Genomic DNA, 27185 nt, shown 5'->3' with positions numbered 1-27185 from the left:
AAGTTCTGAGTTCAAGAGAACCCGAGGTGTGTTTAAAGCATATTATCTGCATACAGAGGCTGGATCTGCCTATACAGCCCAGCCTCTGTTGCTATCCCAAACCCCACTAAGGTCCCCCTGCACTCTGCAATCCCTCATAAATCACAGCCGTGCTGTGAGGCTGTGTTTACATCTGTAGTGTCAGTCTCAGCTGCTCCCCCACCTCCTGCATAGCTCCGGTCCCTGCCCCCGTCCCCTCCCTCCAATCAGCAGGGAGGGAAGGGATGCAGGTGGGGACTGGAGTTCTGCAGGAGGCGGGGAGAGCAGCAGACTGACACTTTAGAGATAAACACAGCCAGCTCTGACAAGCTGTTTGTCAGCAGCGTGGCTGTGATTTATGAGGGATTGCAGATTGCAGGGGGACCTTAGGGGGGTTTGGGATAGCAACAGAGGCTGGGCTGTATAGGCAGATCCAGCCTCTGTATGCTGATAATATTCTTCAAACCCACCTCGGGTTCTCTTTCAGGTCCACTTTAAAGAGCAGCAGTGTGTACTCGGAGGCATCAGTGTGCTACTATTCAAAAGCCATGTTACAGTACTTTGTACATTATTACTATACATAAGGGTAGCATCACTTGCTCAGTACACATGTGACCTCTGCTCAATGCTTTGATGTCCTCACTAGTGTTAAAGAGTACCTGAAGTGACATATGACGTGGGGGTTTTTTAGGTGTCAGTGCTGCTCACAATCTCTAGCTGCAGACACATAGGCCTGCAATGTAAGATGCCCCATCCAGTCCATGCCAGTAATCACAGCCATACTGCAATGTAAATCAGCAGTAAATGACATCCCCATCAGTACAAAAATCAATAGACTCCGACTCAGGTACCCAAAATTGCTCCAACTCAGAGTGCTCAACTCTGACCCCTTAGTCTTATTCTTGCCGCTGCTGTGGAGTCAGTATAAAAACGAGAGAGAGAGAGAGAGAGAGAGAGAGAGAGAGAGAGAGAGAGAGAGAGAGAGAGAGAGAGAGAGAATGAGAATACAAAGGGTGTGTCCAGGACAGGATTGGGGCACTTAAAACACCTCTGCAAAACAGAGTGGTCTCTGGGCTCACAGGTATCATCAATGCCAGCTCTACATCTGTTACTTGAAATATCAGTAATATATTATTTGAAAAATGCAGACGGCAGCAATATTTGAAAAGTTAAAAACTATATCTGCCTGGAGTTCAGATTTCACATTCCTAAATAAAAAAAAAACCTAAAACTTTATAAGTTGGTTTGTATTAACATGGATTTTTAGCCCATATAAGTTTTATGGTGTAATAATAAAAGAGTATTAAAAGCAGTTCATGCAGATAAAGCAACGATGAGATGTAAGAAGGAAATCTTGGCACATTCAGAGTGCATAAGCTGTAAGCCAGGTTTATGCGGTGAGCAGTGTCTATCATTACTGTTACCTCTTTGTTGTTAGTTCTTCTCATTCCACCTTTAATTACCTTTGATGTCTACACTGCACTTGGCTGACATCCATCATCCTTTCTTCCATACTACACAGGCATGGGAGGCAACGCTACATTCAGCCTATAATTTAAATGTTATCCCTGTATGGGGCTAGTGACATATGAAGATAAGTGGCAGACTCTCATTTCTGAAACATTTTTGTACTGAGCACAATACAACGTTATCTAGTAATCATTCTTGCTAGGCAGGAACGTCTGGTTTAGCGGAGGCTCCAGACGTTAGTTTTTAGTGGCGATATGAGCCACACTGAGCAACCTTCTTTTCCTACTGACGCTTCATCTGTTAAGTGGTTTGTGTAAAGAAAACATTTTAGGGTCTGAAAGGAAACACACACTTCACCTCATGACTGACGGTATCTCAATGAGACTTTCTTTGTTACCCCATCGAAAATGTAAGTCTTTCATTTTTCACATTGCCCTGGGAGAAACCGACTGAGATTCTAGAGGCAATGTTATTATAATTAAAATTACTTTTGGCATTACTATTATTTTTATTTTATTATTATACATTTGGAATGTTTTCAATAGTGCTTCACACAGAACAGTTAATATTGTATATCGCCATTCCACTTAGTACCTGGACTAAGCCTTAGCTTAGTACCTGGATCATTAAAAAAAAAAATATTAAAGAGGAACTATAAACAAGTATTGAACTTTAGTCCCAATCAGTAGTCGGTAATAAACGCGGAGACAAAGTCCCTGCGTCTTATACGGCGAATGCAGGGTATGCCCACCTTATGATCACCTGCTGACACGAACCACCGACCAGCCGCCATGTCGGGGATTCCCTGAATTAGCACCTCCTCTGTGTGTCCCCCTACCCCGTGTGGTCCCCTTAAACCCCCCCCCCCCCAGATGTAGTTAGCAGTGTAGCGGCATGTCTTACCTAATCCAGCGGCTCCTGCAAGGATCGCAGATCTATCTTCACTTCTGCACCTCTCCTCTAGTAATGGCTTCTGCTGATGGCTTTATCAGCAGAAGCTTTCACTGGGGGAGCCGTGTGGAAGTGAAGAGGTCTGGGGAGGGGGGAATGGACACGTTTCTGGACGGTTTTGGTTTGCTTTGGCAATGCTAAATGTATTTGGTCCTGCCAATAAAGCTTTTTTGGATTTGGATTTGGACTATTCTGGACTATGGACACACCAGGTTTAGTATATATGTTTTCCCTGGTTTTTACCCTCTAAACCTAGGTGCATCTTATATTCCAGAGAGTCTTATACTGTGGAAAATATGGTAACCTTAAAATCTAACGAAACAGGGCATTTCTAACTGGCGTGGGTTGCATTGGTACGCAAGTGATGTTGCCATAGCTTTACACCAAGTCAGGAAGTACTGTATGTAACTACTGTATGTAACACTAGCACAAGAGTTCTTGATGTTTTGTCTGTCATCTACTGGTGCGTTGTGGTAGATCAGGCCAATGACTTTTAAGAAGATATTGATCATTTACTTGATTCACAACAAATCCTATAATATATACATAGTTTTAAAGAGCTTCTGTCATCAGTTTAAACACCTCTATTACAAATGTTGCTTGTATCACGATAACAGATGTCTCACAAGCCTCATAGTAATTTCCAGGCAATCAACTGACCAAATGGGCCAATAAATGGTTGCTTTTGTGCCTGGAGCAAGCATGCAGTCTACAAAACAGCAGCCAACTCGAGGCCTGTACCCACTGGAAGATGGATCGGGAGCCCTCAGCAACACAACCCAACAAACGAGTGTTCCCCGATCCATCTTTCCACCCACAGAAAGACGCGACACGACAGACATGAACGAGAGTTCAAACTATTGTGGCACTTTGTTCGGGAGTCGTCGGGCATCAAGATCATTATCGCCACATTGCAAAATGTAATTGCACACACGTACCCTCATCGCGAGATGCAGAAACGATCGCTCATCGCACGAAAAAAAAACAGCATGGTTGACAGCACATGTACACGGTACATCTATAAAGGGTGGCACAGGAAGTGTTTCAGCTGCGCTGCGGTATCGCTGACGATTCCAAAAGCATTAGGCTATTGAAAGTTATTGGATTTGATTTCACAGGCGTTATCGTGATGCAAAGTACAGGATCGCTGCAAAATCGCTTTGCAATTGCTGTATAAAAGAAAATTTGCAGCAATTTTACTACCCAAACCCTTCAGAAAACAAGCAAAAAAAAAAATAGCAAATCGCAATTGCTGCACTATCGCCAGCATAATATTTAAGGGTGCTTTGAAATCACCAAAAATCACACTGGAAAATGCAGCAAAACGCTGCACAAAGAGGATCTGACCATTTTGATGGTATAATTTTTGGAACGGGGTAAATATTGGCTTGCATGTGCAAATATCATAGTAAGTGGATGACACTGTGTGATTTTAGCTGCACTGGCTGTATGCAATGTGTATTCCAGAAGGTACCAGTATACATTCTGCGTCTGTGTCAGGCTTTATGACAGAAAGAAATTCCGGACTCTTCTCGGTACTGAGCTCTCACTGTACAATTTCCTTGTCTCACACACAGTAAGCCAAACCCCCAGAATGATGACTTGTGAAATAAATATCGACTGCTGGAGACCGTGTGTATAGATCCTGTGCCAGTGCTGAGCATCAGCAAAACGATTGCCAATACTGAATCCTGTGCACCGGATCAACCTGCTTCCCCAGAGACAATACCTGACATACCAGGCATTGCTGCTTCCACAATGAAGAGAGTTGCAGACAATGCCAGTGTGAAAGCTCTGTAGAGTTCAGCCAGGGTTCTTGCTGTAAAACCACAGAGGTTGCACAATCTTATCGAGCCGCCTGCTAGCATTCTTACAATGCCTTGCATGCTTTACAAACGCAACGCTGGACGCTTTCACAATTATTTGTTTTGAACAATCAAAATAAGATGGACCTACTTAATGGGCCAGAAAACAATGGCCTTCACAGACGCTAGAGAGTGTGTTAGGACAGCAGGCCCAATCTGCCCAATCTCAGACAACAACAAATGCTCGTCTAAGCTAACAAAAATGTAGCGTAGCATTATGCATAGGGGTTGGAAGGGAGCAGATACAGGCCATTGTGAGGGGTAGAGTTTGGCCAGATAGGGTGCTTAGGTGCTCACGGGAGATCACAATGGTGCTGCAATCATGATGCTATTGGGGTTGCACAATTAACCTCAATATCTCCACCCATTTAAAAAAAACAACACCATCATTTTCAAACACCATAACCACAATAAACCAGGGCTGTGGAGTCGGAGTCGAGGAGTCGGAGCAATTTTGGGCACCCGGAGTCGGAGTTGGAGTCGTGGTTTTAGAAACTGAGGAGTCGGAGTCAGGAGTCGGAGTCGCATGATTTTTGTACAAATCCACATCCCTGTTAAGTATTAGACTAAGGAGTCGGAGTCTGAGCAATTTTGGACACCCGGAGTCGGAGTTGGAGTCGTGGTTTCAGAAACTGAGGCGTCCGAAACGGAGTTGGAGTCGAAAGATTTTTTTACCGACTCCACAGCCCTGCAATAAACTCTGCCCATTTCCTGTGCTGAAAAAAATAAACTCTTTGTGTCCAGCATCAAAGCTACAGCTCCCCCCGCTCTGTGTTTATTAAGCCATTTGAACCTTAACGCACCCTCCGCAGTGTGCTCATAAAATACATTTACTTCTTACATTATTCTGCTCCGCCTACAACAAGAGCTTATTCACATTTGAACTTACTTCACATGGCATATAATCTACACATAGTAACATAAAAGTCCATGGATTTTATATAACCATTCACAGTGCTTGCATGTTGCTGTAGGCAGTGTGAAAACAAAGTTAGGAGCATTTTTGTGGGCGGCACACATATTTTCTCATGGTACGGTATAGCAGCCACAAATATGTGCGTTATCACAATAATAATTATTATAATGCATATCGCCTTGCGAGTCCATAAGCTTGCTCACATACAGTATGCATTATAAGGGTAAACACACCGTAAATAACCATTTCTTGTTACTCTTTTAATAACCCCAAAAAAACTCTGAAGCGGGTGTGGGAAGGGTTAAATGTTTTTTTTTTTTCTTTTTTAGCACAATAAACAGTAGAGAGGGGCAATGAGATGCTAATAATTTGGGAATAAAGTACATTCATGTTAATTGTATGCAGATGTTTGCAGCTTGGAATTGAACCAATCAAAATCATTAGCTGCTGCTTTTGATTGGTCCATTTCTAAGACGTATAAATGTGCATGAAAAAAACCTAAAATTGTTAACATCCCATTGGTCATCTCCACTTAAAGGGGAAGAGTGTGTGTGTGTGTGTGTGTGTGTGTGTGTGTGTGTGTGTGTGTGTGTGTGTGTGTGTGTGTGTGTGTGTGTGTGTGTGTGTGTGTGTGTGTGTGTGTGTGTGTGTGTGTGTGTGTGTGTGTGTGTGTGTGTGTGTGTGTGTGTGTGTGTGTGTGTGTGTGTGTGTGTGTGTGTGTGTGTGTGTGTGTGTGTGTGTGTGTGTGTGTGTGTGTGTGTGTTTCTATTCAGCTGTATGTGGGTTGTGATAGGCTAGGTGGATATTTGTGATCAGCTGTCTGTCTAATAAAGGTGTATAGTGAACTCAGCAGGAAATGGAGCTACAGGACCCGGCCAGCAAGGTACTTTTTCAACCTACCTTGCAAAAAGTAGAGATGTAGAATGCATACAACTTTCTGCATTACTAATTCATGCAAATGCATTAGCATATGCATGAAAAAAAAATAGGAGACTAAACTAGGGCTTACGCCAGAAATACCCGTATTTTATGGCTGTTTTTAATAGACGAGTGTTCCGGTAATCCAGTGATCATCAGCTGTCATTTAACATTTCTGAGCTTGTCCCTTTAATGAAACATCAGAAGCTTTGGAAGTGCTCATTTTTTCCTGCCTGGTTATCTATTCATTAGAGCCCCATCCTGTGAGGCATTTAAAAGGTCTTCACGCTGCCATAATAGTGTGGCTTTTCAGGAAGGGTCACATGCGCCCCCTTCTTCTTAAAGCAAACAAAAGCTTTCTGGCTGGCTGGGGAAGCCTGAGGGCAATGATCAGGCACCACCATTAATGCCCCCTTAACCCTGCTGTCACAATCACTTAGAGCTATGATTAGGGAGAGCTTGTTGTTGTAATAAGGCTGGCAGCCAATCAGAGGCTCCAGGCTGAAGCCTGTGAGGATTGTGTGTGTAGAGGAGGTCACGTGTGTACACAGTAAGTTTAGCAGTGCCAGGATCTGAGCTCCAGTCTCTGTCAGCACTCTCATTGTAAGCTGCATTATTGCGTGCCTTCTCTGCTGAAGGATCAGGAGACCTTTAGGCAGTCGTATCTAAAGTGCAAAATGTTCCTGCTTGTACTGCATGTGGCCATCACCTACCAGGAGATACCAGGTAAGTCCCAGACACCCATAATGCCAGATCTACTAGACAGGATGCATGTGCTCCCTGTGACAGTGACTGTTATTACAGATTTACACTATATAGCACCAGCAGATGCCATGGCATTTTACAACTGCGGTGGCAGAGACACTAGACATATTATTACATAATACAAACATTGATAATTTAGGCAATACTGCATACCCAGTTGGAAGTGCATGGCAAAATAGGCAAGGCAATATACAGCAGGATTGGCCTTGAAATAAGGTAAGGATACAGCATGTATACTAGTATCCCCTGACCTTAGAATGACAGCAAACCCCAGGCACATTGTTCTACTTTTCCACCGGAAGCCGTTCCATCTTGAAACGCGATTTCTCCCCATGCCCCATTCGCACTGGGGTTCGCAAACTACTAACAAAAACACCAGCGTTTTTTCGCTACTGGGATTTTTTTTTCGCAATGTATGTGTATTTTTTATTGAACATTTTAACAATTTTTTGTGATTTTTTTTTTAACATTCCAATAGCGAATGCTGAAAAAACGCAAAAAAAAGTGACATGCACCGTGTTTGCGTTTATCGCGAATCGCCGGCGATAGCGGCAGTGAATTCACCGCCATATACTTTTAATTACACTAGCACTTTTAAAAGTGATAGCGATCGCCGTCAATCAGCAGTAAATGCCCGCTAATCGCCCCAGTGTGAATAGGCCCCAACAGTACACATTGTTCAGGTGTACTGGATCACCATGTGTGCACAGTGTCAATTCTGACAGTGCCGTCCACAGGATTGACCACAGTCCTGAAAGGCGACACAAATGGTGCGTGTGTAGGTAGCGTTAGATGCCCTCTGAGGCACATCAATCTGTACTAATTTGCAGGGGCACATATAACATCCATTATTATTATTTATTTAGCGCTGACATCTTCCTCAGTGCTGTACAGAGTATGCCTTGCCGCTGTGTCTCACCTGTACTGATCTGTTTAGGTACCCGTCTCATAATCTTATCAGGCCATATATCACCTTGATTGTGCCTTTCTTACCAATTCCATGTAAGGTGACAGCCTACCAAAAGTATCTTTTCAAAGTGCAAACAGTAACCTACTAACAAACAACTTGAGTTACAGCGTTCCATACATTCACACAAGGCTGTCTTCATATACAAAATGCTATTGTACTGTTTTTATTACATATTTTTGTTGTTGCATGTTACAGTATTGTATTAACTGTTGGAAGTAGTTGGAAACAAATTAAAAGCACACGGAAAACAACAAAAAACACTGTTTATACTATATGTCCAAAAATGATTTATCCATGTTCCTCTGTGTGTTCTGTAACACATGACTCACGAATTCAACTTACAAACAACCTCCCACAACAGAAACTGTTTGTACGCAGCGGTCTGTCTAATCTGTTGACTTTAATATTTCTAAAGCTACTTACCCCATGAAAGATGAATCGGGGAACCTGCGGGAATGCGACTTGACGAACGAACATTCCCCGAACCATCTTCCTACTGCAGGAACATGCAGCGGCATGCGACGGGCGCCAACAAGAGTTCAAATCATCGCGGTACTTTGCGTGGGAGTCTTAAAAATCCGATTCACAGTGACAGTCATAATCGCTGCGCTTCACAAAAGATTGTTCGATAATCAGGTGCCCATGTCGCGAAATCGTGGAAACTATCGCTCGTTGCACAAAAATTGCCGGCAGTGGGAAAAACCGCATTGTGAGTACGTGCCTTTAGATGTTGTAGGATTGTACAAACAAGATTGTAATGTATATGGGTGGCTTCAGTCAATATTTATACTGATTTTCAAACACGTTTCTGTGACACACAGCAGTTGTGCCCAGTGAATGGTTGGCAAGCAGCTGAAGTCTTGGGCACTTGTTATTTCTGCCCAGTGCACTGTGGGATGGGAGTGCCAGGCACTGATTCGTTCAGTGGAATTTATGTCTCCCCCTTCTTTTGATATCAATCTAACAAATTCCAACTGGCTTTCTACGCTATAACAGTTTCCTTTCATCCACCTTCATCATTCCTGTAAGTCAGTAGTTTTCCTTCTATCATCTCTTGGGTAAGGTTTTCACACAACAACAACAACAAAACCATCAAATCCTATATGTTGGATGTTCTATTCCTGCTTTATGACAAAGCCAGATTTCTATTTGGCGATGATGGCTCTGGATATTGAGAAATTAAGGCTTGCTTTGTCTGCAGAATTCTATAATCCTTATCTGCAGCTGTCCTGATTGCAGAGGAATTATTAGAATTATTAAACCGCAGCCAACTTCAGACTTGTATTTGCAGAAAACAGCTGTGCAGCAGAGCGCTGAGACAGAGATACTGGATAATGCGATGCTGCACTGTAACACTACAGGTCTTGGGCAAAAATATCTATTTGAATAGTCGATCAGGGTTAAAAAACTGTCAGGATGTGCGCCTGTTAGCTTGTGTCATCACTTCCTGTCCTTTTCATGGCTGCCACTACAGATGGTCAGTGAGATGCTAATAATTGCAACTTACATGCATATTGTAAGCAGCAGGAAATGTATTATCTGTAGCTGCATAGACAAGGACGGAGGGAAATTCCACAATGTTGTTGCTTTCACTGGAACAAGGGAGGGACTCATAAGAAGTGGAATCACCTATTCCTTTGGAGACATTTCTCCTAACTTCCTGGTAGTCTCTGGATTAGGAAGAAAGGTGTCCAATTAACGATCCATTTTCTCGATCCAATCCAATTGTTGCGATCTATCAGAAACTATTGTTTGAGTCCACCAACGAAGGGGAAAATTATAAACATTCCAATCAGAGTAATAAAATCGATCCAAAATTTGGATCGATGGAACAATTGATAGAACGATCGATTGTTGTCAAGTAATGATACCTGATCTGATCAACCGTGCAGTCGATTGTTCAGGAGATGGTACCGTTAATGGGCACCTTAACAGTGGCGTAACATATTGACAATCCACTCACTCAAAGAAAAAATACTTTGGCTGGAGTTATATAGCAGTTGTGGATACTGACTGTACTTACATGCTGCGCAATGAGGGTTTTACTGTTTTTTGGTTTTAACCACTTGAGGACCTAGGGCTTTCTACCCCTTAAGGACCGGCCACTTTTTTTCCATTCAGACCACTGCAGCTTTCACGGTTTATTGCTCGCTCATACAACCTACCACCTAAATGAATTTTGGCTCCTTTTCTTGTCACTAATAAAGCTTTCTTTTGATGCTATTTGATTGCTCCTGCGATTTTTACTTTTTATTATATTCATCAAAAAAGACATGAATTTTGGCAAAAAAATGATTTTTTTAACTTTCTGTGCTGACAGTTTTCAAATAAAGTAAAATTTCTGTATACATGCAGCGCGAAAAATGTGGACAAACATGTTTTTGATAAAAAAAAACCCATTCAGTGTATATTTATTGGTTTGGGTAAAAGTTATAGCGTTTACAAACTATGGTGCCAAAAGTGAATTTTCCCATTTTCAAGCATCTCTGACTTTTCTGACCCCCTGTCATGTTTCATGAGGGGCTAGAATTCCAGGATAGTATAAATACCCCCCAAATGACCCCATTTTGGAAAGAAGACATCCCAAAGTATTCACTGAGAGGCATAGTGAGTTCATAGAAGATATTATTTTTTGTCACAAGTAAGCGGAAAATGACACTTTGTGAGAAAAAAAAAAAAAAAAAAAAAGTTTCCATTTCTTCTAACTTGCGACAAAAAAAAATGAAATCTGCCACGGACTCACCATGCCCCTCTCTGAATACCTTGAAGGGTCTACTTTCCAAAATGGGATCATTTGTGGGGTGTGTTTACTGTCCTGACATTTTGGGGGGTGCTAAATTGTAAGCACCCCTGTAAAGCCTAAAGGTGCTCATTGGACTTTGGACCCCTTAGCGCAGTTAGGCTGCAAAAAAGTGCCACACATGTGGTATTGCCGTACTCAGGAGAAGTAGTATAATGTGTTTTGGGGTGTATTTTTACACATACCCATGCTGGGTGGGAGAAATATCTCTGTAAATGACAATTTGTTAATTTTTTTTACACACAATTGTCCATTTACAGAGATATTTCTCCCACTCAGCATGGGTATGTGTAAAAATACACCACAAAACACATTATACTACTTCTCCTGAGTACGGCGATACCACATGTGTGGCACTTTTTTGCACCCTAACTGCGCTAAAGGGCCCAAAGTCCAATGAGTACCTTTAGGATTTCACAGGTCATTTTGAGAAATTTCGTTTCAAGACTACTCCTCACGGTTTAGGGCCCCTAAAATGCCAGGGCAGTATAGGAACCCCACAAATGACCCCATTTTAGAAAGAAGACACCCCAAGGTATTCCGTTAGTAGTATGGCGAGTTCATAGAAGATTTTATTTTTTGTCACAAGTTAGCGGAAAATGACACTTTGTGAAAAAACACAATTAAAATCAATTTCCGCTAACTTTTGACAAAAAATAAAATCTTCTATGAACTCACCATACTCCTAACGGAATACCTTGGGGTGTCTTCTTTCTAAAATGGGGTCATTTGTGGGGTTCCTATACTGCCCTGGCATTTTAGGGGCCCTAAACCGTGAGGAGTAGTCTTGAAACGAAATTTCTCAAAATGACCTGTGAAATCCTAAAGGTACTCATTGGACTTTGGGCCCTTTAGCGCAGTTAGGGTGCAAAAAAGTGCCACACATGTGGTATCGCCATACTCGGGAGAAGTAGTACAATGTGTTTTGGGGTGTATTTTTACACATACCCATGCTGGGTGGGAGAAATACCTCTGTAAATGGACAATTGTGTGTAAAAAAATCAAAAGATTGTCATTTACAGAGGTATTTCTCCCACCCAGCATGGGTATGTGTAAAAATACACCCCAAAACACATTGTACTACTTCTCCCGAGTACGGCGATACCACATGTGTGGCACTTTTTTGCACCCTAACTGCACTAAGGGGCCCAAAGTCCAATGAGTACCTTTAGGATTTCACAGGTCATTTTTGTTTCAAGACTACTCCTCACGGTTTAGGGCCCCTAAAATGCCAGGGCAGTATAGGAACCCCACTAATGACCCCATTTTAGAAAGAAGACACCCCAAGGTATTCCGTTAGGAGTATGGTGAGTTCATAGAAGTTTTTATTTTTTTGTCACAAGTTAGCGGAAATTGATTTTAATAGTTTTTTTTCACAAAGTGTCATTTTCCGCTAACTTGTGACAAAAAATAAAATCTTCTATGAACTCACCATACTCCGTACGGAATACCTTTGGGTGTCTTCTTTCTAGAATGGGGTCATTTGTGGGGTTCCTATACTGCCCTGGCATTTTAGGGGCCCTAAACCGTGAGGAGTAGTCTTGAAACCAAATGTCGCAAAATGACCTGTGAAATCCTAAAGGTACTCATTGGACTTTGGGCCCCTTAGCGTACTTAGGGTGTAAAAAAGTGCCACACATGTGGTACCGCTGTACTCAGGAGAAGTAGTATAATGCGTTTTGGGGTGTATTTTTACACATACCCATGCTAAGTGGGAGAAATATCTCTGTAAATGACAATTGTTTGATTTTTTTACACACAATTGTCCATTTACATAGAAATTTCTCCCACCCAGCATGGGTATGTGTAAAAATACACCCCAAAACACATTATACTACTTTTCCTGAGTACGGCGGTACCACATGTGTGACACTTTTTTGCAGCCTAGGTGCGCTAAGGGGCCCAACGTCCTATTCACAGGTCATTTTGAAACATTTGTTTTCTAGACTACTCCTCGCGGTTTAGGGCCCCTAAAATGCCAGGGCAGTATAGGAACCCCACAAGTGACCCCATTTTAGAAAGAAGACACCCCAAGGTATTCCGTTAGGTGTATGGCGAGTTCATAGAAGATTTTATTTTTTGTCACAAGTTAGTGAAAAATGACACTTTGTGAAAAAAAAAACAATAAAAATTAATTTCCGCTAACTTTTGACAAAAAATTAAATCTTCTATGAACTCGTCATACACCTAACATAATACCTTGGGGTGTCTTTTTTTTCTAAAATGGGGTCACTTGTGGGGTTCCTATACCGCCCTGGCATTTTACAGGCCCAAAACCGTGAGTAGTCTGGAAACCAAATGTCTCAAAATGACTGTTCAGGGGTATAAGCATCTGCAAATTTTGATGACAGGTGGTCTATGAGGGGGCGAATTTTGTGGAACCGGTCATAAGCAGGGTGGCCTTTTAGATGACAGGTTGTATTGGGCCTGATCTGATGGATAGGAGTGCTAGGGGGTGACAGGAGGTGATTGATGGGTGTCTCAGGGGGTGGTTAGAGGGGAAAATAGATGCAATCCATGCACTGGGGAGGTGATCGGAAGGGGGTCTGAGGGTTTGGCCGAGTGATCAGGAGCCCACACGGGGCAAATTGGGGCCTGATCTGATGGGTAGGTGTGCTAGGGGGTGACAGGAGGTGATTGATGGGTGTCTCAAGGTGTGATTAGAGGGGGGAATGGATGCAAGCAATGCACTGGCGAGGTGATCAGGGCTGGGGTCTGAGGGCATTCTGAGGGTGTGGGCGGGTGATTGAGTGCCCTAGGGGCAGATAGGGGTCTAATCTGATAGGTAGCAGTGACAGGGGGTGATTGATGGGTAATTAGTGGGTGTTTAGGGTAGAGAATAGATGGAAACACTGCGCTTGGGTGGTGATCTGATGTCGGATCTGCGGGCGATCTATTGGTGTGGGTGGGTGATCAGTTTGCCCGCAAGGGGCAGGTTAGGGGCTGATTGATGGGTGGCAGTGACAGCGGGTGATTGATGGGTGGCAGTGACAGGGGGTGATTGATGGGTGGCAGTGACAGGGGGTGATTGATGGGTGATTGATAGGTGATTGACAGGTAATCAGTGGGTTATTACAGGGGAGAACAGATGTAAATATTGCACTGGCGAATTGATAAGGGGGGGTCTGAGGGCAATCTGAGCGTGTAGGCGGTCGATTGGGTGCCCGCAAGGGGCAGATTAGGGTCTGATCTGATAGGTAACAGTGACAGGTGGTGATAGGGAGTGATTGATGGGTGATTGATGGGTAATTAGTGGGTGTTTAGAGGAGAGAATAGATGGAAACACTGCGCTTGGGTGGTGATCTGATGTCGGATCTGCGGGCGATCTATTGGTGTGGGTGGGTGATCAGATTGCCCGCAAGGGGCAGGTTAGGGGCTGATTGTTGGGTGGCAGTGACAGGGGGTGATTGATGGGTGATAGGTGATTGGCAGGTGATTGACAGGTGATCAGTGGGTTATTACAGGGAAGGACAGATGTAATTAATGCACTGGCGAATTGATAAGGGGGGGGGGGGGGGTCTGAGGGCAATCTGAGCGTGTGGGCGGGTGATTGGGTGCCCGCAAGGGGCAGATTAGGGTCTGATCTGATAGGTAACAGTGACAGGTGGTGATAGGGGGTGATTGATGGGTAATTAGTGGGTGTTTAGAGAAGATAAAAGATGTAAACGATACATTTGGGAGGTAATCTGACGGCGGGTTTGCGGGCGATCTAATGGTGTGGGTGGGTGATCAGATTGCCCGCAAGGGGCAGGTTAGGGGCTGATTGATGGGTGGCAGTGACAGGGGGTGACAGGGGGTGATTGATGGGTGATAGGTGATTGGCAGGTGATTGACAGGTGATCAGTGGGTTATTACAGGGAAGAACAGATGTAATTAATGCACTGGTGAATTGATAAGGGGGGGTCAGAGGGCAATCTGAGCGTGTGGGCGGGTGATTGGGTGCCCGCAAGGGGCAGATTAGGGTCTGATCTGATAGGTAAAAGTGACAAGTGGTGATAGGGGGTGATTGATGGGTGATTGATGGGTAATTAGTGGGTGTTTAGAGGAGAGAATAGATGTAAACAATGGATTTGGGAGGTGATCTGATGTCGGATCTGTGGGCGATCTATTGGTGTGGGGGGGTGATCAGATTGCCCGCAAGGGGCAGGTTAGGGGCTGATTGATGGGTGGCAGTGACAGGGGGTGATTGACGGGTGATTGATGGGTGATTGACGGGTGATTGACAGGAGATTGACAGGTGATCAGGGGGATAGATGCATACAGTAAACAGGGGGGGGTGGTCTGGGGGGGGGGGTCTGGGGAGAATCTGAGGGGTGGGGGGTGATCAGGAGGGGGCAGGGAGCAGGGGGGGGGCTAAAAAAAAAAATAGCGTTGACAGATAGTGACAGGGAGTGATTGATGGGTGATTAGGGGGGTGATTGGGTGCAAACAGGGGTCTGGGGGGTGGGCAGGGGGGGGTCTGATGGGTGCTGTGGGCGATCTGGGGCAGGGGGGGGAGAAATCAGTGTGCTTGGGTGCAGACTAGGGTGGCTGCAGCCTGCCCTGGTGGTCCCTCGGACACTGGGACCACCAGGGCAGGAGGCAGCCTGTATAATACACTTTGTAAACATTACAAAGTGTATTATACACTTTGTATGCGGCGATCGCGGGGTTAACATCCCGCCGGCGCTTCCGTATAGCCGGCGGGATGTTGCGGCGAGCGAGCGGTGACAGGCGCCGGCGGAGGATCGCGTCACGGATGACGCGATCGCTCCGCCCATGCCCTTAAATGGACCGCCGCCTCTGTGGGTGAGGCCGTCCTGCAGGGCTCCACTTCCCCGCCGCCCCTGTGTAGTGGGCGGTCGGGAAGTGGTTAAAGTTTTTTATGAAGAATAAATGCATTTTTCTACTGAATTGGAGGGTGTGAGTCACTGAGGACCCTGGTGATACACAGTGCTGAGTTTGAGACCCATCTGAAAAGCAAGGTGGCTGACATCCGGTGAGCCCCCTTTATGTTGGTGGAGGATACACATGAGTGGGCACATTGTTCACAGTGGTGATCGTAATTAGGAGTGCATTGTGAAAACTGGATCACGCGATGTGGATCGTGTTTTTTCTATTCTAGGTCATCAAGGAGAGCGCAGTGGAATATATATATACATTCATCACATTGAGGATACCCCCACAGCGAACTCTTTTGTTCAGTTTTGAGCCATATAGACATTGATATTTATGTTCCCTTCTGAATGAGAGTGGCGCAGCCAGTTATATTGCATATATTAATTAAGTAGAGCTCTACTGTTTAAACTTCCTGCCGGGACAGGAGGAAGTGAAACATGCCGGGCCCGGAGACCAGACCAGAGCGGAGAAGACAGCGGAGACCTGGGGAGTCGCGCCGGCGGAGCAGGTAATGTATGCGGGCGGGCGGGGGCAGCGGCGGCACCACCACCACCACCACAGATTGTGAACGGTTTCAGGCTGAAATCGGTTCACAATCTGTTTGCAGTAAAGGCAGCAATACGATCCCTCTCTGATCAGATTCGATCAGAGAGGGATCTATCTGTTGGTCGAATCTGATGGCAAATCGACCAGTGTATGGCTACCTTAACAGCAGAAAAAGTTTTGAATGCAGGATTAGCATCTTTATCACTTAATACACTCAGACCAGTTGCTGTTGAAATTTGATTTTTATGGTGACACTCCCGCTTTAACCTTTTTCACAGTGACCTAGCCTGTGCCTGACTCACAAGCCAACCCAAACACTAACCATCACTCTGACCCCCAACCCTAATCTTTCTCCACTAACCTATGCTTAAAGTTATCTTGTAGAGCAGGGGTGGCCATTAGGTGGATTGGGATCTACTGGTAGATCGGAAAGGACTTCTGGGTAGATGCCACACTGCCCCTCTGAGTGACGTATGCATCATACTCTGACTCTCTGACTTGGATAAGCTTAGTGCGATATGCTGTCCTGAAGTTTTGTGCAGCAGTGTAGAGGATTATGATGTTGGAAGGTGGGGAGCCATACATGTAGAAGCATTATGTGCTACTGCTATTTTTTCCAGACTCTGAGCATGATATTGTATGATATTGTGACTCTATTTGGTCAAACACTGTTCTATTTGGCTTACTGAGGAGGACTCCACAACACGCATTTAATTGACTAGCGGCTTGTGGTTCTCACTGGTGGACTGCTGCTGTGCATGTTCTCTAGTTGTGGCTTGTGGTAACCATTGACACACTGCTGCTGTGCATGTGCTAACCACTGATGGACTACTGCTGTACATCTGCATCAGTTGTAGCATGTGGTAATCACCGATGGACTGCCTTTGTGCATGTGCTGCAGTTGTGGTTTGTGGTAATCACTGATGAACTGCCGCTGTGCATGTGCTGCAGTTGTGGCTTGTGGTAATCACTGATGAACTGCCGCTGTGCATGTGCTGCAGTTGTGGCTTGTGGTAATCACTGATGAACTGCCGCTGTGCATGTTCTGCAGTTGTGGCTTGTGCCAATCACTGATGAACTGCCGCTGTGCATGTTCTGCAGTTGTGGCTTGTGCCAATCACTGATAGGCTGCCGCTGTGCATGTGCTGCAGTTGTGGCTTGTGGTAATCACTGATGAACTGCCGCTGTGCATGTTCTGCAGTTGTGGCTTGTGCCAATCACTGATAGGCTGCCGCTGTGCATGTGCTGCAGTTGTAGCTTGTGGTAATTACTGATGGACTGCCGCTGTCCATGTGTTGCAGTTGTGGCTTGTGGTAATCACTGATGTACTGCTGCTGTGCATGTGCTGCAGTTGTGGTTTGTGGTAATCACTGATGAACTGCTGCTGTGCATGTGCTGCAGTTGTGGTTTGTGGTAATCACTGATGAACTGCTGCTGTGCATGTGCTGCAGTTGTGGCTTGTGGTAATCACTGATGAACTGCCGCTGTGCATGTTCTGCAGTTGTGGCTTGTGGTAATCACTGATGTACTGCTACTATGCATGTGCTGCAGTTGTGGCTTGTGGTAATTACTGATGTACTGCCACTGTGCATGTGCTGCAGTTGTGGCTTGTGGTAACCACTGATGTACTGCCACTGTGCATGTGCTGCAGTTGTGGCTTGTGGTAATCACTGATGAACTGCTGCTGTGCATGTGCTGCAGTTGTGGCTTGTGCCAATCACTGATAGGCTGCCGCTGTGCATGTGCTGCAGTTGTGGCTGGCATCTGTAGATTTTAGCTGGTAGATGCTTTTCAATTCAGAGTTTTTGAGGTAGATCTTAAGCTGAAAGTGTGGGCACCTCTGCTGTAGAGGATCACAAGGAATAGTACTGGTAGTAAGACTCTCTACTCTGCAGCCTCACCGCCTCCTACTAACTGGGCTTTACTGGCAATTTAAAAAAATTTGACTAGACTTCCTTTTTCTTGCTAGGCCTCCCAATAGCTCGGTTATATCATAGCCTGATCTCTGCTGACAGATCTATGTTACCGTGCACCTCTGCGGCGACGTGTGTCGGAACGGAAGTCATGTAAGTCTATGGGGACACACGTTTTTAAAAAAAAATTACGTGGTGGCGTGCATGCGTGGAAACATATTTTACAATACGCTGCTGTGCACTCTCATATTTCCGAAGCAAGAGGTGAGTGCAAGCAAGCGTCGCTTCCTTTTTGACTGTCAGCCCGAAGGGAATTACCGCATAGTAACGCGGTAATCGCCAAAGGCAAGTTTTTGGCAGTGCGTTCCCTGGGCCGCATTGCACTGCTTACGCCAGCCGGTAGTCTGAAACCAGCCTCAATCTAACCTTAGGGTCCAGAAGCACAGCAAGATTTAGTCGATAATTTCAGCTGACGATCATTCGTTCTGCACATTATCGTGTAACAGTAGTTTAACGAAAATTTGCTAAACGACAGTTAAAGACTATCAACGAACTGAGGCGCTCGTTCATTTTGTACAACCATCATTATGGATCATTCATAGTTCAAATCTTTGGTAAAGTCAATGGACTTTAGCTAAAATATAATTTAATTTGAGCAATCATTTTAACAATCAATCAGGTCATGTCGCTTGCAAAAATGAAGGATAGATTGTGGAACAATCGTTTGTCGGCAGAGGTCCCTGATCTAATCTTTACGTGGGTACTTAGCATTAGTCCTTTCACTGATAAATCCCTAACGATAACCTCAACCTTTCAGCTTACGCTCTCTCTAAACTTAGCATTTAAAATAATGCCCACAGTTAACCTTTCACCAAAATATCACAAGTTCGAATTTATAATCAAGATGAACCTAAACCTGACCCCACAGTAACCCCAACTTGACCCTATCTTCCTCTCCCCAGTACATCGCTACTGGCATCTGGAGTGATGATAATCTTCCTGGTGTCAGTGATATCATCCCCACCAAAGTGAGCTGCTTGTTCAAACAAACTGAAATCTTATCGTTTGCTAGGGGATACAAGTGTATTTTCTGAACAAAACTGACCACACACAGCCTATGAGAGTGCCTACCTTTCCGACAAGAACACTATGAGAGTGCCTAGCTTTCTGACCAGTACACTATGAGAGTGCCTAGCTTTCTGACCAGTACACTATGAAAGTGCCTAGCTTTCTGACCAGTACACTATGACATTGCCTATCTCTCTGACCAGTACTCTAGCAGAGTGCCTACTTCTCTGACCAGTACACTATGAGAGTGCCTAGCTTTCTGACCTGTACACTATCAGAGTGCCTAGCTTTCTGACCAGTACACTATGAGAGTGCCTAGCTTTCTGACCAGTAACAATGTGAGAGTGCCTAGCTTTCTGATCAGTACACTATGAGAGTGCCTAGCTTCCTGACCAGTACACTATGAGAGTGCCTAGCTTTCTGACCAGTACACTATGAGAGTGCCTTGCTTTCTGACCAGTACACTATGAGAGTGCCTAGCTTTCTGACCAGTACACTATGAGAGTGCCTAGCATTCTGACCAGTACACTATGAGAGTGTCTAGCTTTCTGACCAGTACGCTATGAAACTGCCTAGCTTTCTGACCAGTATGCTATGAAACTGCCTAGCTTTCTGACCAGTACGCTTTGAGAGTGCCTAGCATTCTGCCCAGTACAATATGAGAGTGCCTAGCTTTCTGACCAGTACGCTATGAAACTGCCTAGCTTTCTGACCAGTACGCTATGAGAGTGCCTAGCATTTTGACCAGTACAATATGAGAGTGCCTAGCTTTCTGACCAGTACGCTATGAAACTGCCTAGCTTTCTGACCAGTACGCTATGAGAGTGCCTAGCATTCTGACCAGTACAATATGAGAGTGCCTAGCTTTCTGACCAGTACGCTATGAAACTGCCTAGCTTTCTGACCAGTACGCTAGCAGAGTGCCTACTTCTCTGACCAGTACACTATAAGAGTGCCTAGCTTTCTGACCAGTACACTATGAGAGTGCCTAGCTTTCTGACCAGTAACAATGTGAGAGTGCCTAGCTTTCTGATCAGTACACTATGAGAGTGCCTAGCTTCCTGACCAGTACACTATGAGAGTGCCTAGCTTTCTGACCAGTACACTATGAGAGTGCCTTGCTTTCTGACCAGTACACTATGAGAGTGCCTAGCTTTCTGACCAGTACACTATGAGAGTGCCTAGCATTCTGACCAGTACACTATGAGAGTGTCTAGCTTTCTGACCAGTACGCTATGAAACTGCCTAGCTTTCTGACCAGTATGCTATGAAACTGCCTAGCTTTCTGACCAGTACGCTTTGAGAGTGCCTAGCATTCTGCCCAGTACAATATGAGAGTGCCTAGCTTTCTGACCAGTACGCTATGAAACTGCCTAGCTTTCTGACCAGTACGCTATGAGAGTGCCTAGCATTCTGACCAGTACAATATGAGAGTGCCTAGCTTTCTGACCAGTACGCTATGAAACTGCCTAGCTTTCTGACCAGTACGCTATGAGAGTGCCTAGCATTCTGACCAGTACAATATGAGAGTGCCTAGCTTTCTGACCAGTACGCTATGAAACTGCCTAGCTTTCTGACCAGTACGCTAGCAGAGTGCCTACTTCTCTGACCAGTACACTATAAGAGTGCCTAGCTTTCTGACCTGTACACTATCAGAGTGCCTAGCTTTCTGACCAGTACACTATGAGAGTGCCTAGCTTTCTGACCAGTAACAATGTGAGAGTGCCTAGCTTTCTGATCAGTACACTATGAGAGTGCCTAGCTTCCTGACCAGTACACTATGAGAGTGCCTAGCTTTCTGACCAGTACACTATGAGAGTGCCTTGCTTTCCAATGACCAGTACACTATGAGAGTGCCTAGCTTTCTGACCTGTACACTATGAGAGTGCCTAGCATTCTGACCAGTACACTATGAGAGTGTCTAGCTTTCTGACCAGTACGCTATGAAACTGCCTAGCTTTCTGACCAGTATGCTATGAAACTGCCTAGCTTTCTGACCAGTACGCTTTGAGAGTGCCTAGCATTCTGCCCAGTACAATATGAGAGTGCCTAGCTTTCTGACCAGTACGCTATGAAACTGCCTAGCTTTCTGACCAGTACGCTATGAGAGTGCCTAGCATTCTGACCAGTACAATATGAGAGTGCCTAGCTTTCTGACCAGTACGCTATGAAACTGCCTAGCTTTCTGACCAGTACGCTATGAAACTGCCTAGCTTTCTGACCAGTACGCTATGAAACTGCCTAGCTTTCTGACCAGTGCGCTATGAGAGTGCCTAGCATTCTGCCCAGTACAATATGAGAGTGCCTAGCTTTCTGACCAGTACGCTATGAAACTGCCTAGCTTTCTGACCAGTACGCTTTGAGAGTGCCTAGCATTGTGCCCAGTACAATATGAGAGTGCCTAGCTTTCTGACCAGTACGCTATGAAACTGCCTAGCTTTCTGACCAGTACGCTATGAGAGTGCCTAGCATTCTGACCAGTACAATATGAGAGTGCCTAGCTTTCTGACCAGTACGCTATGAAACTGCCTAGCTTTCTGACCAGTACGCTATGAAACTGCCTAGCTTTCTGACCAGTACGCTATGAAACTGCCTAGCTTTCTGACCAGTACGCTATGAGAGTGCCTAGCATTCTGACCAGTACAATATGAGAGTGCCTAGCTTTCTGACCAGTAACACTATAAGACTGCCTAGCTTTCTGACCAGTAACACTATGAGACTGCCAAGCTTTCTGACCAGTAACACTATAAGACTGCCTAGCTTTCTGACCAGTAACACTATAAGACTGCCTAGCTTTATGACCAGTACAATATGAGAGTGCCTTGCTTTCTGACCAGTAACACTATGAGACTGCCTAGCGTTCTGACCAGTACATGGTGCTCCTGTGACCCAAAGGAACAGATTTACCTAAAAACCAGAGCAAATGCAGAACAGTTATTCATGGAAACCAAACAGGACTCGTCTATGCAGCAATCTGATGTAACAGGTTCGATTTTGGGGCTTCATGCAGCACAGATAACTCTGCTATTATGGCAAGCAATAACTACACAACAAAATAAGTGGCAGTTTACAATTATGCCATGGTTAAAGGACCACTATCGCAAAATATAGTAACTTTTAGAGTACATGTACACATATGTATAAGAAGTACATTTCTCACAATTAAAATGCAATTTAAATGACTTTTCTCCTATGTTCCTGACACTTATAGTAAGCAGTAAAAATCTGACATATATGACAGGTTTTGGACTAGTCCATCTCCTCATAAGGTATTATCACTTTTTTTAATTTTTAAAATCAATTACTGAACAGCAGTTGCTCCGTCCAACTGCCAAAATAGTGTGCAAATAAGTAGCCAGGCTGACCAACATATTCTGTATATGTCCTTGTAAGGGATTTCTTTTATAAGGATAAAAGGACATACGGAGTCTTCCCCATGAGGAGATGGATAAGCCCAAAACCTGTCAGATCTGTCAGATTTTTACTGCCAACTGTACGCAACAGGAACCTAGGAGAAAAGTAAGTGATACTGCATTTTAATCTGAAAGCAATGTACGTCTTATAAGTAAGTGTACAAAAGTATTTTTTTTATTATTATTCTTTTATTTTCTTCTAAAGCTCCCCCTCCTTTCCAGCTAACTCCATGCAGCTTCCAGAAGTCTTGTGATGGTCAGAAGCCAGACACACAATGACATAGGCCTTTGACAAGGGCAAGGCTTGGCACTAATGGTGTGTACACACTTGAAAGATAAATGAAAGATATCAGACCAATTTTACCCCCTTCCATGTAGTATGAGAGCCATACTCTACACAGTCGGTTCTATGGAGCTGCACTCCCCATCAGATAAAAGCTTTGCAGGATGCTGCACACAAAGATGCCCGTAGACACTCAAAAGATCATTATCTGCAAAAGATCTGTTCCTGCAAAAGATCCATTCCTGCAAAATGCATTCATAGTCTATGAGATCTGCAGATCCTCATACACACTTGGTTTAACAGACAATTATCTGCAGATCATCTGCAGATCAGATCCACCAGGATGGATTTTCAGATCTGCAGATGATTGCCAGATATGCAGATGAAGTCTGTTAAACCAAGTGTGTATGATGATCTGCAGATCTCATAGACTATGAATGCATTTTGCAGGAATGGATTTTTTGCAGGAACAGATCTTTTGCAGATAATGATCTTTTGAGTGTGTACAGCATCTTTGTGTGCAGCATCTTGCAAAGATTTTATCTGATGGGGAGTGCAGCTACATAGAATAGACTGTGCAGAGTATGGCTCTCATACTACATGGAAGGGGGTAAAATTGGTCTGTGATCTTGCATTTTCCAAAGACTTTTATCTCAAGTGTGTATGAAGAATTAGTTTTTGCTTATTTCCCTAAGCAGGAGTAATGAGCTGGACTCTTGATAATGTGCTGGGCTTCGTCCTGAACAGTTTGCAGGTGTAATAAATCCTTGTCACAGACTGGTGCCCCCTGCTTTCTGCTGAGAGAGACGCACAGGGATAAAATGACTTTCCTAATGAGACATGGAGCCTCGGGCCTCTGCTGAGGCCTTTGCCCCTACGGGCAGCCTGGACCCGTGTCTGTAAACAGATCTGGGGATTAAAGTCCTCTCTGCAACATAGTAATCATTCAAGCATTTCTAATCGCAAAAAGGCTTTGGACAGATTGGCTGCTTCTCTTGAAATATACCATGTTTGACTTGCGCAGCAGAATGCCCAGCTTTTTTTTAACCCCTCAAGAGTAGGCAGCAGTGCAACAGACCTTGTGAGGAAGGCATGGTTTCCCATTCTGACACATAACTGGATTCATCAGAAACGATGATAGATCCATTTTAAAGTGACCCTGTAGTGAATGAGGCAACATAAGAACTCCTGAAACGATTGAGGCCTAGCGCCCCCTAGAGCACTCTTAGTAGCAATAATGCTTTCTAGGAATCCCGGCTATTCCTGTAAGTGCTTCACTACTGTAAGGGCGCTTTTACACTTAATCAGTTGCTCTCAGTTATAACTGAAAGAAAACTGATTTTCAAAGTAATGCCCATGTTTTCCTATGGCACCTTTCACACTTAACGCGTTTTAGCTAAAATCTTTTTCACAATGCACTGCTATTGAAAAACGCGTACCAACGCGCACTAACGCATACTAACACACACCAACTGATTAAGTATAAACGGGGCCTAAGGCTATTGGAGTAAGACCACAGCAGCGTTGCAATCACGAAAGCGCTGCCTGCAGCATTTTAGTGATTTCCTCGGAGTGATTGCATTCATGCTACTTAGGGCAAAATCGCAATCGCTCCGGAATCGTGGGGAAAATGTGGTTTTCCAGCTATTTGGTAATTGTTAGGGTTTTTTGAATAGCCGATAGCTGCCGCAAGTGGGTGCACAGCCAGAAAGCAGTAGAACTTTTCCTGTTTTTTCTAACTTTAGAACATGCATTGCCTTGTCAGGCAGTTCCTGTCCTCCTTAACCCGTTGCCACACATGGACCCTCTGAACATGTCCGTATACGTTCTACATTTTTATGGCTGCAATACCCACCATGCATGGATGCACTGCACAAGCATGAGTACGGCGCCGCCTACACAGTAAGCTAATGCCACTCATTCATGCACATGATGAGGCCACGCTTGTGCAAGAAGGGGAGCAAGGTCAGAAACTCAGAGTATCCTGGCCAGCAGTGATTCTGTCCTCAAGGAGGACACAAGAGGCCTCTGGACCAGCCATCCTCAAATATGTTTTTTTGTTTTTATTTCACCTCGAGTTCGGTTTAAAGTGAGGTGGTGTAAAGGAAAGCCAAATGCTAGCTAGAAGACCATAAGGAATGCGAGGAACTGATGAACTTGCTTCTGGGATTGGAGAATCTCTCCATGTGCACAAAAGCTGCCCTGGACCAGTCTGAGGGCTGGTGCACACCGAGCGGCTTTTTCAGCGTTTCTGCAGCCGCTTGCGGCTGCGGATACGCTTGGTCAATGTATCTCAATGGGGTGGTTCACACCAGAGCGGGAGGTGTTTTGCAGAAACGCATACTCCCGGGGTGAGGCATTTTTTGGATTGTGGATGCTTTTCTGCCTCAATGTTAAGTATAGGAAAAACGCAAACCGCTCTGAAAAACGCCAGTTCAGAGCGGTTTTGCAGGCGTTTTTGTTACAGAAGCTGTTCAGTAACCGCTTTACTGTAACAATATCTGAAATCTACTACACCAATACCGCTACACAAAACCGCAAAATGCTAGCTGAAACGCTACAGAAAAATAAGAAAAAGAGTTTCAAAATCTGCTAGCATTTTGCGGATCTGCTAGCGGGTTTTGGTGTGCACCAGGCCTGAAAGTGAATCCATGTCAAGGAAAAACACATGGAATGCACGGCAGATGTGCACATCCCTTCCGTCCTCACATGCAGACGTTACTGTTCTGAGGTCAGTTTTGTTCCGTTCTTTACCAGAATAACTTTTATTCTAAACTTCACCTTTGTATGAAACCCAGTTAGGAAGCAAACAGCACCGGGATTAGTGAAAGTATTTCCTTCCCTCACATTAAAGACCACAGGGGTTTATGAATGACAAGCTAGCCTCTGGAAAATTCACTCAGTCCTTATTAAGTGGGGGGGGGGAGAGACCAAAACAAAAGAATGATGGCTTTCTATACAAAAATGTATCAGCTGCGCACACACAGCCTGCAGTAACCAGACGTCAGGAAAGGGCAGAAATTTCTGCATTTCCTTGCTGTAATTCATCTGATGTCCTTTTATGACAGGATATGAGGGCTGATGTGGAAATAACAGTTTTGCTGTCCTCCGTTTTCTGTCTGCTGCTCAGTTTTTACAAAATGTAATGAGGAGGGGGCGAGTCGTCATATTAGTCTAATCTATTTAAGGGAGAACTCCGCAAGTCTGTTGGGGCATGAAATAAGCATTTTGCAATATGTTATCAAAAATATAAATGGATGGCAAATTAAAGAAATCTAAAAGGTTGGCTTACCTCTATGAAGAAGGCGATAGCCGCAAGCGATAAGACAATTTATTAAACAGAAAATCCGAAAATCAGACATTCAGTTGATAATGCGTTTCACAAATCACAAGTCGTTTCATCAGATCAGTAAGAAAAGTGTGGAGACAAGAGCCGGAGTGAGGACGGGTTTTCCTCATGGGCTTTCATACTGTGGTTGCCAGTTTAGCAACCCACACTTGTGAGTATATTTCATACTGTTATTTGGCTCATTGCCTTAATATACTACACTATCGGGGTCTCCTGGTGTCCCTGTCTCGCTTATGTCTTCTCTGGAAGGTCGTTCCTACTCCACGGGCAAAAAATTGATGTATGGTGCAATTTTCTGCAGCACGCAAAGGATACGGATGCGAAGTCGCATCAGCACAGGTGCCATGTCCATTTTAGAAGTGTGCCCCAAGTGTTTTGGTAATAGTGGTGAAATACAACGTGCAGTCTAATGCTTGGGAAGTGTGGGGCACTTTTGCAGAGTGATCTAATCTGCCAGGAATCAAACAGGAAAATTGATGTGTGTATGGCCTGCTTTCCAACAATCATTTATTATTATTATTATTATTATTTAGTATTTATATAGCGCCAACCAATCCTCCTCAGCACTGTACAGAGCCCCACTATGCATATTTTGGGGTAAACACTGCCACATTATGTACATGTGCTGAGAAGGTTGAGAACGGCTGGTTTACAGGGTCCTAGTCTAGTGCAGGAGAGGCTTAGGAGGACCGGAGAAGCCTCTGGATATTCCAGACGCTTCCCCCTACTATGGTACGGATCTACCTTTTTTATTTCTTAACCTCCCTGGCGGTGCATTTCTGTCTGGAATTATGAGTCAAAAGCAGTACATTTTTCTCAAGAATTTTAGGCCTCCAATTCTTAAGTCAAATTCCAAGCAGACGTCGGTGCAGACAGCTATATATATATATATATATATATATATATATATATATATATATATATATATATATATATATACACGCATCTATACATGTGTACACACATATATACAGTGGTGTGAAAAACTATTTGCCCCCTTCCTGATTTCTTATTCTTTTGCATGTTTGTCACACTTAAATGTTTCTGCTCATCAAAAACCGT

At 44.3% G+C, this 27185-nt stretch overlaps 2 protein-coding genes across 7 annotated transcripts in view; one reads left to right on the top strand and one right to left on the bottom strand.

Annotated features, from left to right (window-relative positions):
* Positions 1-27185, bottom strand: part of C7H7orf50 (chromosome 7 C7orf50 homolog) — a 553489-nt gene that overhangs the window by 202657 nt on the left and 323647 nt on the right. The window lies entirely within an intron of this gene.
* Positions 1-27185, top strand: part of GPR146 (G protein-coupled receptor 146) — a 144683-nt gene that overhangs the window by 81155 nt on the left and 36343 nt on the right. The window contains exon 1 of one of the 4 annotated variants that reach the window (XM_068244517.1): positions 6736-6864. The exons of the other annotated variants lie outside the window; for them this stretch is intronic. The gene's annotated coding sequence lies outside the window, so the exon portion shown is untranslated. Of the gene's footprint in view, positions 1-6735; positions 6865-27185 lie in introns of those variants that run through there. 4 annotated transcript variants of the gene reach the window in all.

This window comes from Hyperolius riggenbachi, chromosome 7 (genome assembly GCF_040937935.1).
Source record: "Hyperolius riggenbachi isolate aHypRig1 chromosome 7, aHypRig1.pri, whole genome shotgun sequence".
NCBI lineage: Eukaryota > Metazoa > Chordata > Amphibia > Anura > Hyperoliidae > Hyperolius > Hyperolius riggenbachi.
Note: the sequence above shows the minus strand (reverse complement) of the source record. Positions and strands in the feature narration are given on the sequence as shown.